General features: G+C 35.2%; 1 protein-coding gene and 1 long non-coding RNA gene across 2 annotated transcripts in view; one reads left to right on the plus strand and one right to left on the minus strand.

The window, feature by feature from the left end:
• LOC114935865 (uncharacterized) overlaps positions 1–5,570 on the minus strand; it is a 25,396-nt gene extending 19,826 nt beyond the window's left edge. The window contains exon 1 of the mRNA XM_029308775.2: positions 5,372–5,570. The gene's annotated coding sequence lies outside the window, so the exon portion shown is untranslated. The remainder of the gene's footprint in view (positions 1–5,371) is intronic.
• A 1,391-nt stretch (positions 5,571–6,961) lies between these two features.
• LOC114935864 (uncharacterized) overlaps positions 6,962–15,796 on the plus strand; it is a 237,976-nt gene continuing 229,141 nt past the window's right edge. Inside the window, exon 1 of the long non-coding RNA XR_014924209.1 lies at positions 6,962–7,553. This is a non-coding gene — a long non-coding RNA (uncharacterized LOC114935864). The remainder of the gene's footprint in view (positions 7,554–15,796) is intronic.

The raw sequence follows: 15,796 nt of genomic DNA on the forward strand, positions 1-15,796 counted from the left end.
TATATTGTTAGCGCGTCCTTATAGCGCTTAAGGAAAGTCGCAAGCGAGCGGTGCGGCCAATCACCTTTCTTATCTTTAACGCGGCAAGGCCGCGGCGGGACCTCCGTATCTCATCGATCTCGAGACGGGCTTTTCTCGACGAGATTTCGAAATCTCGGAATCTAACCGGTTTTCTTTCTTCCGGATAAAATTGTTCGACTCTCAATTAGCGCGAGCGCGTGTTAATTGCAAGGCAAAGCTGCATTATTTCATATATTCGCGATAAAATGCAGCTACAATGACGCGTTTTTAAATATCATTATTATACTATCGATAGAGATGTATCTTGCAACATAGTAATATAAGCAAAAGAACAAATAATGTATAAAAGTATGTTCCGGTTGATTTTTCATAATGATCCACCGATCTAACAATAAATAATCATCCAATTATCTGTTTTTTTTTACAGCTACATGCGCGGCTGATTAAAAATGAAACAAAAATCTATCGACACGGCAACTCGCCAGAAAGCTACGAAACGCAGCGGCGCTCGAGTTATGAAATATTAATATTATCTAAGAGCGTTTCTCCTTTTCTCTATTTTATCACGGTATATATACGTTGATTAGATTATTAATATACATATAGCGCGGGAGAGAGAGCGCATATTTCAAATGACGTCTCGTTCAACAACAATCATTTCCTCGGTGCGATTTGCTCTCTCCTTAACTACATCGAGACTACGTGGAAGACGCCGAGGAGAAAGTGTAACTGTTAAAGTAATAGTAACGACGTCGCTGTGTAATCGGGATTGCACGTGCAAACGTTTCCGATAGTTGTCGGCAAACTCGATTCCGTTTCTTTAATGTTCTTTCGTCGTTGAATCTAAATTCGCTCGGAGAAATGTGTGGAAGAGAATCTCTCAAAGCGGAGTTTCTGGAACGCACGAGTCTGAAAGCGAGGCTCCTTAATATATATACCTACTTTTAATGATTCGCGATAATCATCGAGATATAAATGGTACAATTAACAACGTAATTGACGTCGATTGCACCATTCGTTAATTAAGAAACAAATTAAACAAATGATGAAACATTATCTCTTATGAATTCTTTGATGAAATAAATACATTTACATATATATATATGTATTAATTTATTTCATCTCCTTTCTTCCCCCCTCCCCGCTTCCTAAATTTCAAGACAATTTGACGCAAAATATTTATGTAAGATATATATAGGGGAAATTTGATTTTTTCTTATTTGCGTCTGCATGGAGATTAGTCCGATTTTCGTCGCGGTATAATTAATGTGTACGGCTCCGTGTAAGTAATTATAAAGCGAGGCATCAATTGCGCGATTGTATATAAAGTTTAAGATTCCTGATTAGATCTGGTCGGGTTCAATGAGGGGGCGGGATTCCAAATTTCAAACATGAAAACATCGAATGACGACGTACATTGGTATAATTTGCACTGGGTGCCCGAAAAATAACGATTCATCAGACCAGCCACACCGCAAGATTCCAAAAAATTGACGATTTTCTCAAGTTCTATGCGCGAGAAATTCTAAACTTTTATAAAGTGAAAATGTTTATTGGAAAGCGAGAATTAATCAGCAATTATTTTGCTCTAAATAAAGGTTATCACGGCGATAAAATAAAAGTGGCAAGAAGAATATAGATAAAATATTTGTGTCTTTTTATTTTTCATCATTTGTTTCCATATTATACGGAATTTTCGATAAATCAAGAGAGATGCTCTATTTTGCTCACTCTGTATAAAAGACGGGAACCTACTTGGCTCGCGGACGGTACTTTCATCCGCCAAGTGAAAGCAATATGAAAGTGCCTGATTGTAAAGTAGAAAGGTGAAATGTACGATAAAAAGACGATGTGCCGTTACGTGCGTGTGTACCAGTCGACCCATTTGAGATTGCGACGAGAAAGAGAGAGAGAGAAAAAGAAGGAAGGGGATGAGATCGATTGCGAATAGAGATTGCGTTGCAGGTAGCCCTTGATTTCGATGTCTAAGGACAAGGACGGATCGACATTTGTCTTTAGCGAAAAAATTAATCCCTCGTCTTTATAATTATCGATTCGTGAAATAAACACAAGAGCGAAATTTTATCACGCGAAGTAATTGGAGGAGGAAAACGTTATTGGAGCAAATCTCCCTCCTTCTCTCTTGTTCTCTTTCTATTTCGTGCGTGCATCGTGAAAAAGTATAAAAATATTACAATTTGCCGAGAACGCATAACTATATCTAAATTATTGTAATATCGCTATCAATAATGAATTATCTCGATATGAGGTTATTTCATTCCGGCACGGGTCAGCACGACCCGTGCCGATAACTTTTACATTTCTTTGAGATGAAGCTCTTGCATAAAGGTTGGCGGAATAATGAAGGAAGAAAGGAAGAAGGGAATCGCGGCGAGACGTATTAAAAGTTTATGGCTTTGCTCCAATTTCGAAATATCTTGTTTTAATTTGTACATTAAATGTCATAAAATTGTTTAATGAATTGTAAAGTAACTGTGTAACGATCCTCGGAGAGAGGAAGAGTTAAGATATGAATGACATTCCGCTGCAACGATGCAAGAAGTGAGAGGTCAAAGCAATGATTTGACCGTTGACGCGTTTACGCCCCTGCTGTTTTTTTATCTACGATTCAGTAACGTCGCCATCATGCATATCTTTATTTTTGCAGCGATGTAAACGAATCCTATACAAGAGTTTTCTAATAGTTTTCCGAGTCGACAAATTTTGTTTTTAATCCAAGTTGATTTTGTAAATTTGACAATAATGAAGGAAAGCTCCGTCCTCTCCGATATTTTTTATTCCTTTACAATATTGTGTATTTTTGTGTATGACGCACGAATCTGTAAATTAAATTTATCGATCTTAAATAGAAAAAAATATTATAGTGGGTTTTATCCTCTAGCTCCGTAGAGGAGCTGGATTTTAATTTAGATTTGCGTTTCTCATGCACAAAAACGCGAACGAAAAATAGTAACGCGAGTCTTTCGAAGCCTCTACGCGAGGATGATGAGGAGGCCCTGGATGCGGCATCGGCCAACAGCGGAACTATATAGTAATTTAATTTTTTTATTATTTATTATTACTATTTTTTACTATTAAATTCAATGTAAATAATTTTATTTTTCAAAATATTAATTATTTTTTTCATTATATATAACTATACTATTATATTATATACTATAGTATTATAATTTCCCTGTATTTTTTTTACAGTTTACAACTCAGTTTACAGTGGTGCGCATTGGTGAGTCTCACCAATTTTTATTTAAATTTTAGATAATTATTTTGTAAAAATCCTCTCCAATTTTTGTTGAATTTATCGCTCTTAAGTAGAAAAAAAGACAGGAAGTGGATTTTAATTTACAGATTCACGTTTCACACACGAAAATATACAATATTGTAAAGTTTCTGCAAAATCAAAAAGGAGCTCTCCTTCTCATGTCAGTATTACCACAAATTTTATAATTTTATAATTTGGAATTTTTTTTTACAAAAAGATATGAAATTAATTTTTAAATATTACAAAATGTTGAGAAAAAACAAAGAAATGTCAAGCAGCACTTTAATGAATTTTTTATGATTTTTTTTTATTTATGAGAGTTGCAGCAACATTTAAAATAAATTTTGAAAAGTTTGCTATTTTTTACTTGCATTTGTTTTTCAAAATGTTATCTGTTCTCGCAAAGAAAAAATTTATTTCGACAAATTCATAAATGAAAATACATATGTATATGCGAACACGATGTATATCGTTAATCGATTACGAAAGATTACTGGAATACGAAATTGAAAAGACTTTTTCTATTCGCTCGACCAACAGCTTAATCGACTTGAACGTAATTTCGGTGTAACTTGAGCGTATAACCGATACTCACGTATTAGAGACAGGAAATCTTAAACTACTGGAGAAAGTAGCCTTCGCAGCTACTTGGCAATGTATACATATCGCTACTGCACACGTGCAGCGTGCTAAAAAAACTAAATAAAACAGCTCCTCTCTTTGTTTCTCTTGGCTATACGTGATCGCATCGAGATACTCCTTTTTTCCTCGTAATTCATATAAGCGCAGCATCAACGATGCACGTTCTTTTTATGTATTTTCGACTTTAACATCCTGGATTTAATTTGAGTTTACTTTGTAGAAGGTTTACTTTGCGATTGCAAGACAATCGCGATTTCAGAAAATTGAAATAGGATCAAATTCAAAACTTTCTTAATTTGCTTTTTTTTCAATTTCTCTCGAATTTGTGATATATAATTTATTTTGTAAATATAGATTAAATTTTAATTTTTAATAACATAGCATTCAAGCAATGACTCTAACGAATGTCGAAAAATTCAAACGACGTCAATTTTCTTCATGTGCATGCTATTCTGAGAACGAACATTTTCTTTCTCGACGCCTACATGGTGTCTCGGACAAATAAGAATAAAATGTTGTGAACGAGAATGGCAGAAATGTTACATTACGTAGATAATTAGTCAAAGAAAACTGTATAGATGCCTCTCTCCCTCTCTCCTCTATATTTTTTTAGAGTATTACAGCACAATATATTTTAAATATAAAATTTTCTCTGAAAACTTTTTTATTTTTTTCATTTTATATTTTTTAAATAGATAGAATAAATAATTTTTCTATTTTATAATGTATAAATAATTTTGAAAATTTAATTCGGATTATGAAATAACAAATAGTATTTTCTACTTTAAATATTCTTATAGCAACATACAATACTGTACATCTTATATTTCAAATATTATTTTGATTATATTTCAAATATTACGTGTAATCTGCAAAAATAAATTATTTCAGGCAGCTCAATAAGAGGTATGATATATAATTACAGAGAGGGAGAGAGAGAGAGAGAAAGAGACACAGAACATTTTAGTAGTCACATTAAGTGCACCGGTAGTTTAAATATTGTTAAGTACACGAGTACAAATTTAAAACACTTATTTCCATTTGCTCTTTAAATAAATAGCTGCGTATATAAACGTATCGTATTGATAAATTCGACAGAGACGTGAAAGAAGACAAATTAATCCAATTTTAGACACAGATAAAACTTAATTAAAAGTGATACGTGAACTTAATTGTTCGGAAAATAGTAAACAAAATTAATTCATTTCCAGTTGCTAAAATAAATATAATTTTTTATCATTTATCATAAGAAGTGTTAAATTTGTAAATTAATATTATGTATATTGATATGTCAAAAAATTTTTTTTATCTTTCTAAATTACAAATATGTACCTATATAAACGCAATATAATTTTTTATTATTTTTCTAAAAATAACAGTCAATCATTATTTTCCGAACAATGTAACATAAACAAAAAATGAACTCACATTGCGTTGAGTCGATTATCCTAACCTCTCTGCTTTAATACTCGTACGATATATCCGCTTTAATGTTCCACTGTTGCTCTGCTATAATCCCATATGGTTTGGCACTGATCACTGCACTGTTTTTTCTATTATTTTATATTTGCAATAATTATTTCTCGCACTTCACTACACACAGATGCACTTCGAAATAAACGGACGATACAAAAAAAAAAAAAAATCAGTCGCGAATGCATTCCGTGACATCGCGAAGTGAACGACAAGTGTCATGGCGAAAAGACACTTGCGCGGCATCACTCGGCGACGCTCGGTATCACAGTATTTCAAGCAACGGTCGCCGCTCTCTAACAATTTGAGTTGCCGGTTTCGATGATTTCGTGCTTCTCTGGTATTTTCTCCGATACTCGAGCACCCTGGAGATGCTGGAGTACTCGCGGAAGCTCCTCGTCGAGCGGATAATGCCGAAGTATCGCACGAGAGTCACTGTACATGTCAAAATATAGACGATATTTCAAGCGACAGTCCCTCCCCTCGTTCCCCTTTCCGACTTGCTAATTCCACGAATTCGCGATGCTCCGAGACTCCTGGACACCCGTCGATGCCGGGATGTCCTTCGAGGTGACAAAGAATCCTCCCGAGGTTCTCTGGCGAGCGAATAGCGCCGAAATTCGCGCGAAAATCACGGCGTAACGTCGGAGACCCCGGGTCCCCGTCGACGCCCGGATGCTCTTCGAGAAGATGATTCGGTTTATCGCGTGGAAACACGACATTCTCGGATTTACACTCCCGTTTATTCGCGCACGAAATCCAAACAAGGAGCACTCGCGACACGTAACCTGCTCCCTCGACGCTAGACTCGCACCGACTACTGGCGCTGGGGCACGTCGTGACGTCACGCCAGTATCGGCCGATTTCATTACTAGACGGGGGAGCTTTCAACGTGTAAATAGTAAATAATATAATCAGCAAGTTTACATAATTTTAATTCTCGAATTTCAATTATGTACACAATTTTAATTCGTCGAACTTTAATTATGTACATAATTTTAATTCCCGAATTTCTTTAATTAGTTACAATTTCAATTATTTATTAGAAATACGACAAATAAAAATTATGTATATAATAGAAATTCGGGAATTAAAATTATGTACATAATTGAAGTTCGGCTAATTAAAATTGTATACATAATTGAAATTCGGCGAATTAAAATTATGTAAACTTGCTGATTATATTATTTACTATTTACACGTTGAAAGCTCCCCCGTCTAGTAATGAAATCGGCCGATACTGGCGTGACGTCACGACGTGCCCCAGCGCCAGTAGTCGGTGCGAGTCTAGCGTCGAGGGAGCAGGTTACGTGTCGCGAGTGCTCCTTGTTTGGATTTCGTGCGCGAATAAACGGGAGTGTAAATCCGAGAATGTCGTGTTTCCACGCGATGAACCGAATCATCTTCTCGAAGAGCATCCGGGCGTCGACGGGGACCCGGGGTCTGTGAGGATCGCGAATTGATGGACCGGAGGAAAGGGAGAAGGACGTAACGCCGTGATTTTCGCGCGAATTTCGGCGCTATTCGCTCGCTAGAGAACCTCGAAGGACATCCCGGCATCGACGGGTGTCCAGGAGTCTCGGAACATCGCGAATTCGTCGAATTAGCAAGTCGGAAAGGGGAACGAGGGGAGGGACTGTCGCTTGAAATATCGTCTATATTTTGACATGTACAGTGACTCTCGTGCGATATTTCGGCATTATCCGGTCGACGAGGAGCTTCCGCGAGTGGTCCAGCATCTCCAGGGTGCCCGAGTATCGGAGAAAATACCAGAGAAGCACGAAATCATCGAAACCGGCAACTCAAATTGTTAGGGAGCGGCGACCGTTGCTTGAGATACTGTGATACCGAGTGTCGCCGAGTGATGCCGCGCAAGTGTCTTCGCCATGACACTTGTCGTTCACTTCGCGATGTCACGGAATGCATTCGCGACTGATTTTTTTTTTCTATCGTCCGTTTATTTCGAAGTGCATCTGTGTGTAGTGAAGTGCGAGAAATAATTATTGCAAATATAAAATAATAGAAAAAACAGTGCAGTGATCAGTGCCAAACCATATGGGATTATAGCAGAGCAACAGTGGAACATTAAAGCGGATATATTGAAGCAGAGAGGTTAGGATAATCGACTCAACGCAATGTGAGTTTATTTTTTGTTTATGTTACATTGTTCGGTGCTAAAATTTAATACGTGTACGTCTTTTGTTATCCGTTCGGTAAATCGCTTTCGGGAATTTGACAATTTGCGGGGTACAACTGAGGCTTTCTTCTTCCTTGAAATTGATAGACGAAGGATCGTCACAGTCTGTCGAATGAGTTGACAATGATATTATAAGCATTGTTGGAGAGATTTGAGAGCACATATATATGTATGCATGTAAAAGAATTTTCTATCTCGCGATTGTTTGATCATCTAATTATTGTAAAATTTTTGACTTAATCATTTATGAATTTATAAAATTTTGGTTACTTGAAATGTGCAATTAATTGCGTCATTAATTTTCTTCGTATAAGTTGAATCAAAACGTATGTATTAATAATTATATATTTTGTCGGGAGTGTTGAATTTTTGTCGTGCAATGTTTTTTTCGCGAATGAATGTCTGTTATTACTAATTGTAAGAAAAATGAATTACGTCCTCCGACATTGTCTATCTGTGCTAAGAAAAAGGGATTAATCGACACAATTTTTTAGAAACATGTTGAGAGGACAACTGGCGATTGATGAGTAAATTATTTGCTATAGGTATTTGTACATATTCTTTCACCCCTTTTTATTTATTCAATTGATTCTTAATAATAATTATCTTTTGATCATATTTTTACATTAATTTTTTTATGTTCTTTTCTATATTTTTCTACACTTGAATTTAGGTAATCTTACATATTGAAATGAGCTAATTTTGTTAATTATTGATAAAATTTACATCTCACAAATTGTTTCAATTTTCACACATGTACATTCTGAATCGCATGCGCTTTGAATTATATTATAATATTGCGGTTGCTTTTGAATTTATAATGCTTTAAAGCATTGTTATTTTATGCTCAGTTATGAATAATCCTTTTATCATTTCAAACGTATTGTTTGTGGTTATAAATCTTTTTTTATTTGTTACACATATACGCCAGTCTGTAAATACGTACATTACATATACGATGAATGTTTTATAGCTTCAACTTTAAAAATAAATTCAGAAACTATAATTAAGATATTCGTATTTTCAAAATAAAATAAAACTGAATTTCATTTTACACCAAGAATGGAGAATAATTTTAGAAAAGGAGGGACGATCTTGATCTGGATCTTATACGGAAAATACGCGTGTGCGGGATAATGAGTTTTCGAAATGGATAAAAAATGTATTTTAAAGCGTTACATATCTTTGGAATTTAAAAGCGGTCCTTGCATTTTAATTCAAGTATATACACATGTCCTAAAAACTATTTTTAATATACACAATCAAAATAATTCGTGAGACCATAATATGTTTTATGAATAATTATCATTGTGCCTCTAATTTTTATAAATACGTATAGGATAAGAGTGAGTCTTATTTTATTCCACTGTTCTTTCATTTTAGTAATAATTGATGATTCGTTATATTATATATGTATATTACTTTTCATCTCAATATTAATAGCAATAACAAGTTTCGCTCGCTTAAAAAAAACAAAATATAAACAATTTTCGATGAAGCGAGGAGCTCGCTTGAATACAGATAAGATTTGTCGGGATAAAAGACGAGATATTAATCCGTCCCGCGCCGGGACAGACTTATCATCTATTTTTCACCAACGATCGCTTATCGGTGCACGCGCGTCTCGTGTGCCTCGTTTAACCACCGATATTTTGCGACCGGAAATACTCGCTTTTATCACTTGCATTCCTGCAGCAGTGATGCAGAGTGCGCTGCGTCTTATCGCGAATCACGTTGCACGATGAGCTAATTCTCTCCAATCATTATCTCTGTTATACCATTTATAAAACATATAGTGTACAAAATAAATAATTAAAATGAAATAAATAAAAAATTTATTTACATACAATGAAAATATTGAATAGGTGCGATGTAGTAAATATTTTTTATTTATTTAGTTACATACCTATTATTTATAAAAAAATATCCAATGTGTTATATATTTTTGAAAACTTGAGAGCGCGAAACGCATGCCGGCGGATTTTTTTCGTACAACAAAATCGCAAGTGTTTAATTGAGAAGACCGACAGAGATGATTTTTTTCAAAAGTTTTGCAATTCTGGCAAACGGAGAACGTGCGCACAAGCGCGAAAAGAGCTTTCGGAAATGGAAAAGTAGGTCAATGAAGCACGTGTATAGCAAACTCGACCGAGTTCGAGGTCGTCCGTTACATACATGTATACATATGCACAAATATACCTATTAGCTATTATTTACATTATTCTTTTCTCTCTCTCTCTCTCTTTGGGATCCAGATCCTGTTAAAGTTGATATACGAAATATACCTTATCGCAATAGCGTAATGTATAAAATACATAATACGAATACGAATTGTGGTAACGCTACTCGATTACAAAATGCCGGTTTTCTGTGTGGAAATAAGAGATTATCTAATAGAATCATAAGTCATATGTCTACGATTTAAATATCTATTTTTTTTCACTGATTTTTCTTATTTCGAATAACGCACGTTGCTTATCAAAACGAAAAAGGCATAATTTCGCGATCTCTTCCTTTCTTTCTCTTTTATGTTCTACATCGAAATCTCTAGCTACTCGTTCTCCGATGCCATTGTACAAAGATATAAAACTTGATAATCTGCAACTGTATAACCCATCTCTCTCTCTCGATGCGACTCGTCGGCCAATTATTTGCGTACGGCCAATCTGCTGATTTATTCTTCGTTACGAGATAATCTCATTTCCGACGAAATGCTAGCGGCGCAATCTAATTATCAACCGCCGCGTATTTCCTCTCCTCGGCCAACGACCGTCCAATTAATTCCCTGTTTTCGAATCTGCGCTAATTTTATCGACTACCTCCGTCCATTTGTCGTATTTAGCCTTATTCTTTCATAGACTACGCTCGATTTAAAAAAAAAAATTGATTTTATCTCATATAGCTGTTGTTTTATAAATCTATATTTTCCGCTAATTATTGTATTTTATTTCAACGCGTTGCTTGTTTTCTTACACAATTTGTCTGTAAATAAATATCGATCACAAATGAGGAAAAATTGATATTACTTTGTTAAATTATTTAATTAAATTTATTTATTAATACAAATGGGAAAAGTTATATTCAAGAGTTTACGACAAAGTTCTTTTTCATGACTTTATAATTATCAAATTAATTTTTCAGACATTATGCTTAATCTTTTAAATTTTGACGCAAAATGAATAAAAATCTGAATATTACTGATTCGTGTGAAAATAAATCACGGATTGCAGAATTGATTGTCGATTATTTTTGTCCTACTTGTGAGAGATTTTTTTCGTGCTCCACATGTTGAGAGAATCTATATAGAGATTCGTTGCACCAAAAAATGCATCGCCCAAGAAAGAATGTAGACATACAATCGATCGAGGTCAATCGATCGAGGCATTGAGGAAAATTTCTCGATCGTTTTTAAAAGACCTTTTAGAAAGAAAAACGGTGCTTCTTTTTTCCATCAATAATAACCTTCAAACCGGATGCCCTAAAAAAAAAATCTAGCGGGTTTGCTCGCGTTCGATCGATTTCCTGCATCCGTCGATCATTGTGCGGCCGTCTTTGTATCCTTTGCGCGTAAGATTGGGGGAAAAGGTACATTGTGCACTAGAATATGTTACGAGATGCAAAATAATCGTCTCGTATTAGGTTTCGTGACGCAGCATAACGGGAAATGCTCTTCTAATTTAGATTCTTTCGACACGACGAGTGAGATAAAATTAAATCTTTCCATCTTTTCAAAATCTCGTATCGTGAAAGCGAGATAATTAACATTACGTTGCACATTTGCGATGCAATGTTCTATGCTATTTGCATATAAAAGAATCGCTGCAATTGCAGAAAGTCGGACGAAAATAATCTATACAAATTGGAACATCGTATTCCTTATATAGAAGAATGCGTTGATTATATTAACCGCGATTTTTCTGAATTACAATTAATGTCTTAATATAGGTCTTTTACGTAATAAAAATAAGAATAATCTATACATCTCGCGAAAGTTATTGTATATAAAATAATATGTACCTATTAAAATTTGCCGATTATAAAAAAAAAAATCAAATAATTTGGAATTGCATATCTCTCGACATATCTTTATACATGTATTTTTTATTAACATATATAAAAAATATACACGTATAAAAATATATTTAATAATACAAAATTAAAATATTTTAAATATCTGATGTATTATACATGCGCATATATTTTGAGAAATAGTTGAAAACTTTTCATTTGCTATCTATTAAAATTATCTCACGATTATCGTTCGATTCGATGATTCGAGCATATTCTCTGGAAGGTTTGCAAAGAGCAGCTTGTCGAATATAAAAAGCGAAGGAAAAGATGAGAGAGATGAGAGCGGGCGGAGGGCGGGGCGACAATTTCCGACGCAAATTGTACGATGAATAGAATGATGCAGAAATATATGTATATCGAGGAGGAGTAGTGAGAAAGGGAGAGGCAGAAATGGAAGGAGAGAAAGAAGCGAAGCAAACGGTCGTAAGGCGAGACGGCGACGCGACGCGACGCCGTAAGTGTGTCGTCGCGAAGAAGCGGTACACGCGACGGATCCTCTGTCATAATATATAGTTTCACAATAGCGCGGCTATCGAGGGCAGAACACCGTTAGCTCCTTCGTCGCTCTACCGTGTTACTCGCAGAGAGGAGGCAGCGCGTCGCTCCTCGTGTCACGTACATACATATATTTCTGATGCACATTATCGGTGTGCACAATCACGCGAATCTCGCGAATCTCGCGACTCGCGACCACGACAATCACGCGGTATTATCCTACAATTGGAGCAACCGCGACTGCGGGAACAGGAAACGTTTTTTATTTACTTATCGGAGCTTTCTTTCGCTTCTAGTCAAGATTGACATGCATTAAATTAATTGCAGGAATTTGACAATTATCCGCCCGGAGAATTTCACAAATAAGAATCTCTCTCCCACTCTTTTCTCTCTCTTCTATCTCTTCTTCAAATTTATAAATCGAAAAATTAAATATACTTTTGACAGTTTGAGGACATCTAGCACAAATTCTCATTATGAAATTAATTATTTGTTGAAAAGTACAAGTCTTTAGATCATATAATTAATAATATATCTCAAGATGATCTCGCAAGATATGAAGCTTTCAAAAATTTCTTTTCTTTTATTAAAAATTTTTGATATTTTAATCCAATAAGGAGAGTCACATTCTCGCGGCATTTTTAAAATTAAATATTAATAAAAAGAATTGTAATATCTTATCCGCAAAGGAGGTCGCGGGGGTATACGATGGATAAGATGCAACGTGCGTTATCGGTTTTCTCTTCCAACGCAATGCGTAAGGTTAATGACACGCTATATATGACAGACTGTTGCGCATCCAGGATGTCCGCAGCGCGCGATAGACATGTTGCGGCTGCAGCAGTATCCTGACGCCTGTCTGTCGTTCTGTCGTCGTATCAGCATACAAGTGTATGTGTGTCCCTTTTTCTCGGAAAACTATAGCCGCGATATTTTCTCCCGACATCGGGCTCGCTGAAATTTTCCTTCTTGATGTAACAATTCCGTGATTGCAAAATTAATATACATTTATCGTTTATTCACATTTTGTGTTTAAAGAATTATTTTCTTACTATACTATATATCACCAAGTGTATAAAGTAAATTAAAATCTTTTTTTATTTCTATGATAACTCTAACGAATTTTTTCGCTGATATCGATTCGATACGAGCGTTAAAGAATACCATATATTCTCTTTCCATCTCCTTTTTACATTTTTTTATCCAAAGCTAAACATTGAAAAATTTTAATAAACAGGTTAAATGATCTCTGTCGTTACTTTTTGCGCAATAGGAGATATTTCAAGGTGATATCTAGGCGTCTTTTCTAAGCGGCTATTACATAGGGCGCGCTAAAACTAGAATCGAATCGGAAAAAAAAGGATGAGTTTCACGTACATCCTTGCCGTGCAACGCTTTGTTTTCGAAGGTTGCTCACGAGGCTTATGCACGAGAGCTCGGCGAGTTATTTCTGTCCCGACACCCTCTTTCCTGTGCTGCTTGCCTCTATCTCTCTCGCTCCCCGATATCCCTCAATCCCTCCTCGTCCTGCGACTGTGCCGGGCCGGGGTGCTGTCTCCCTTCTTCCGTTTTCTCACCCTCTCCTCTCCGCCCATGTCTTGCTCTGTTCTTGCGTCATCGCTAACGTCTCGCCATAACCTTTCTCAAACGTTAAAAAGATCCGGCTATTGCTAGACAATTTTACACACAGTATTCGAAAAATTGTATATTTTTACATGACAATGATTGCCACATTTTCTTTCTCTGGATCAGAAACTTGATCGTTATGTTTATCTACACTCTATATTCTCTATATTTTAATATATATAAAGTTTGTTTGTTGCATTTATCATATAGTGAAGAGTATTTAAAATGTAAGTATCTCGATACACAGATGCATATATGTAAAAAAAATATATATCTAGATACATATACAGATACTCAGATACTTTAAAAGTATCTCAGATACATATTAGATACTTTTAAATTATACTTTATCATAATAATGGTAATATGCACAAAATGTACTGAATATTATCTTTATTAATATTTTTGTTTATATTACAACTTTATTCGTTAGTCTTAACACGTGAAAAATGCCTCAAAAATATCGTCACTCAAACTATTTTGGGGGGTTGATGACGATATGTTGATATAACTTGCCGTCTTGAGCTTTTAAAAATTTTAAAAATTGGGCCATTCAAAAAAATATGTGAAAATGTATCTGCAAATGTATATCTGAAAAAAGCAATTCAGATACCATGTTTTGTATCTACGTATATAGATACTTCTAATTTGAATATATCTTAAATACAAACTCAGATACACAAAATGTATTTAGATAGTATACCCAACACTGGCATTTGTTCGCGATAATCTCAAAAACTACTCGATTGATTTAAAAAATCTTTTTTCACTGATAGCTTATTGTTAGATCTTCCTGAATAACATAAACTATATAAATTTCGGCGCGTCCAATAATTTTTTTTTTTGAAAGTAATTATAATTTGAATAATGCATATAATTTCGTACATTTTATTTATTTTTTCTTGGAATGTCTGCAAAAAAAATATGTCGAGTTCATGTTATTCGGTCGAGAAAATGCGTGTCGTTTGTCGAGGGGATAGCACAGATAACACGATCGATGAAGCTAAAAGTGCATGCAATGAGTCATGTTAAAACTGACTTGTGTGTGCGTATGAAACTTTGCAACCACATATCTAGCAAATATTTCAGCAAATTACGTGCTACCTTTATGATTCGTTCTAGGCATTATTTTTCCCTCAACAGGATATAATTTTTGTATATATAGGTACGTAAAAAAGTCGATAGACGTTTATAACGACGAATTGTCGATTGTGATTTTAAACGAAACGTTATAATGCACATTCGCATATTTTATATAAGAGATAAAAAGATTATAAATTCATTCTATTAATCGTGTACATAAACAATCTCGCTGCCATTGATTGCGCAAATGATTTTAATTTCGCCCTTGTTGGGCCATAATTATTGCGCTGATCGCGATAAATTACACTCCGATAGCAAAACAATAAAAACGACGTTCGTTTGAATGAAACTCACTCGTTTAATACAGTTTTAATGAGATGATTGCGGATACGAATAAAATGCAATCGCAAAATCCTTGCTGCAATCTCACTACATTATTAATCTTATCGTAAATATATGCGCATGCATCTTAGTTGTTCCGCGAATCTCGGAAAATCAATGTAGCGATAAATTATTATTACGTTTCGAACAATTGTCGAGTGTCATGGCTGAAGCGGTCGTATTTTTCTGCATCAAAAATGATGAACGTTATAAAAAAAAAGAAAAAGAAAAAGAAAAAGAAAAAGAAAAAAAACTCGGATGATTAGTCATCTTTCGCAGACACGTATGAAATCGAAGACAAGGCGTGCGCGCGTGATTCTCATTTTATCCGGTTCTATTATATTCGCGGTAAACAGAGATGCGTACGTGACTCGAGTGACGTCATTGCAAAGTCAGAGTCCAGGTATCGTTGATACCTCATGCGAGTGGAACGAAACGGATTCGTGTAGATGTACACGGGCGATTAGTAACGTGAGCATAAAATTCATTACATAAGCCGCGCGGCTTATGACACCTCGGCACCTCGG

The sequence above is a fragment of the Nylanderia fulva genome, unplaced genomic scaffold (genome assembly GCF_048542155.1).
Source record: "Nylanderia fulva isolate GAGA-0341 unplaced genomic scaffold, ASM4854215v1 Scaffold15, whole genome shotgun sequence".
In the NCBI taxonomy this organism is placed as follows: Eukaryota; Metazoa; Arthropoda; class Insecta; order Hymenoptera; family Formicidae; genus Nylanderia; species Nylanderia fulva.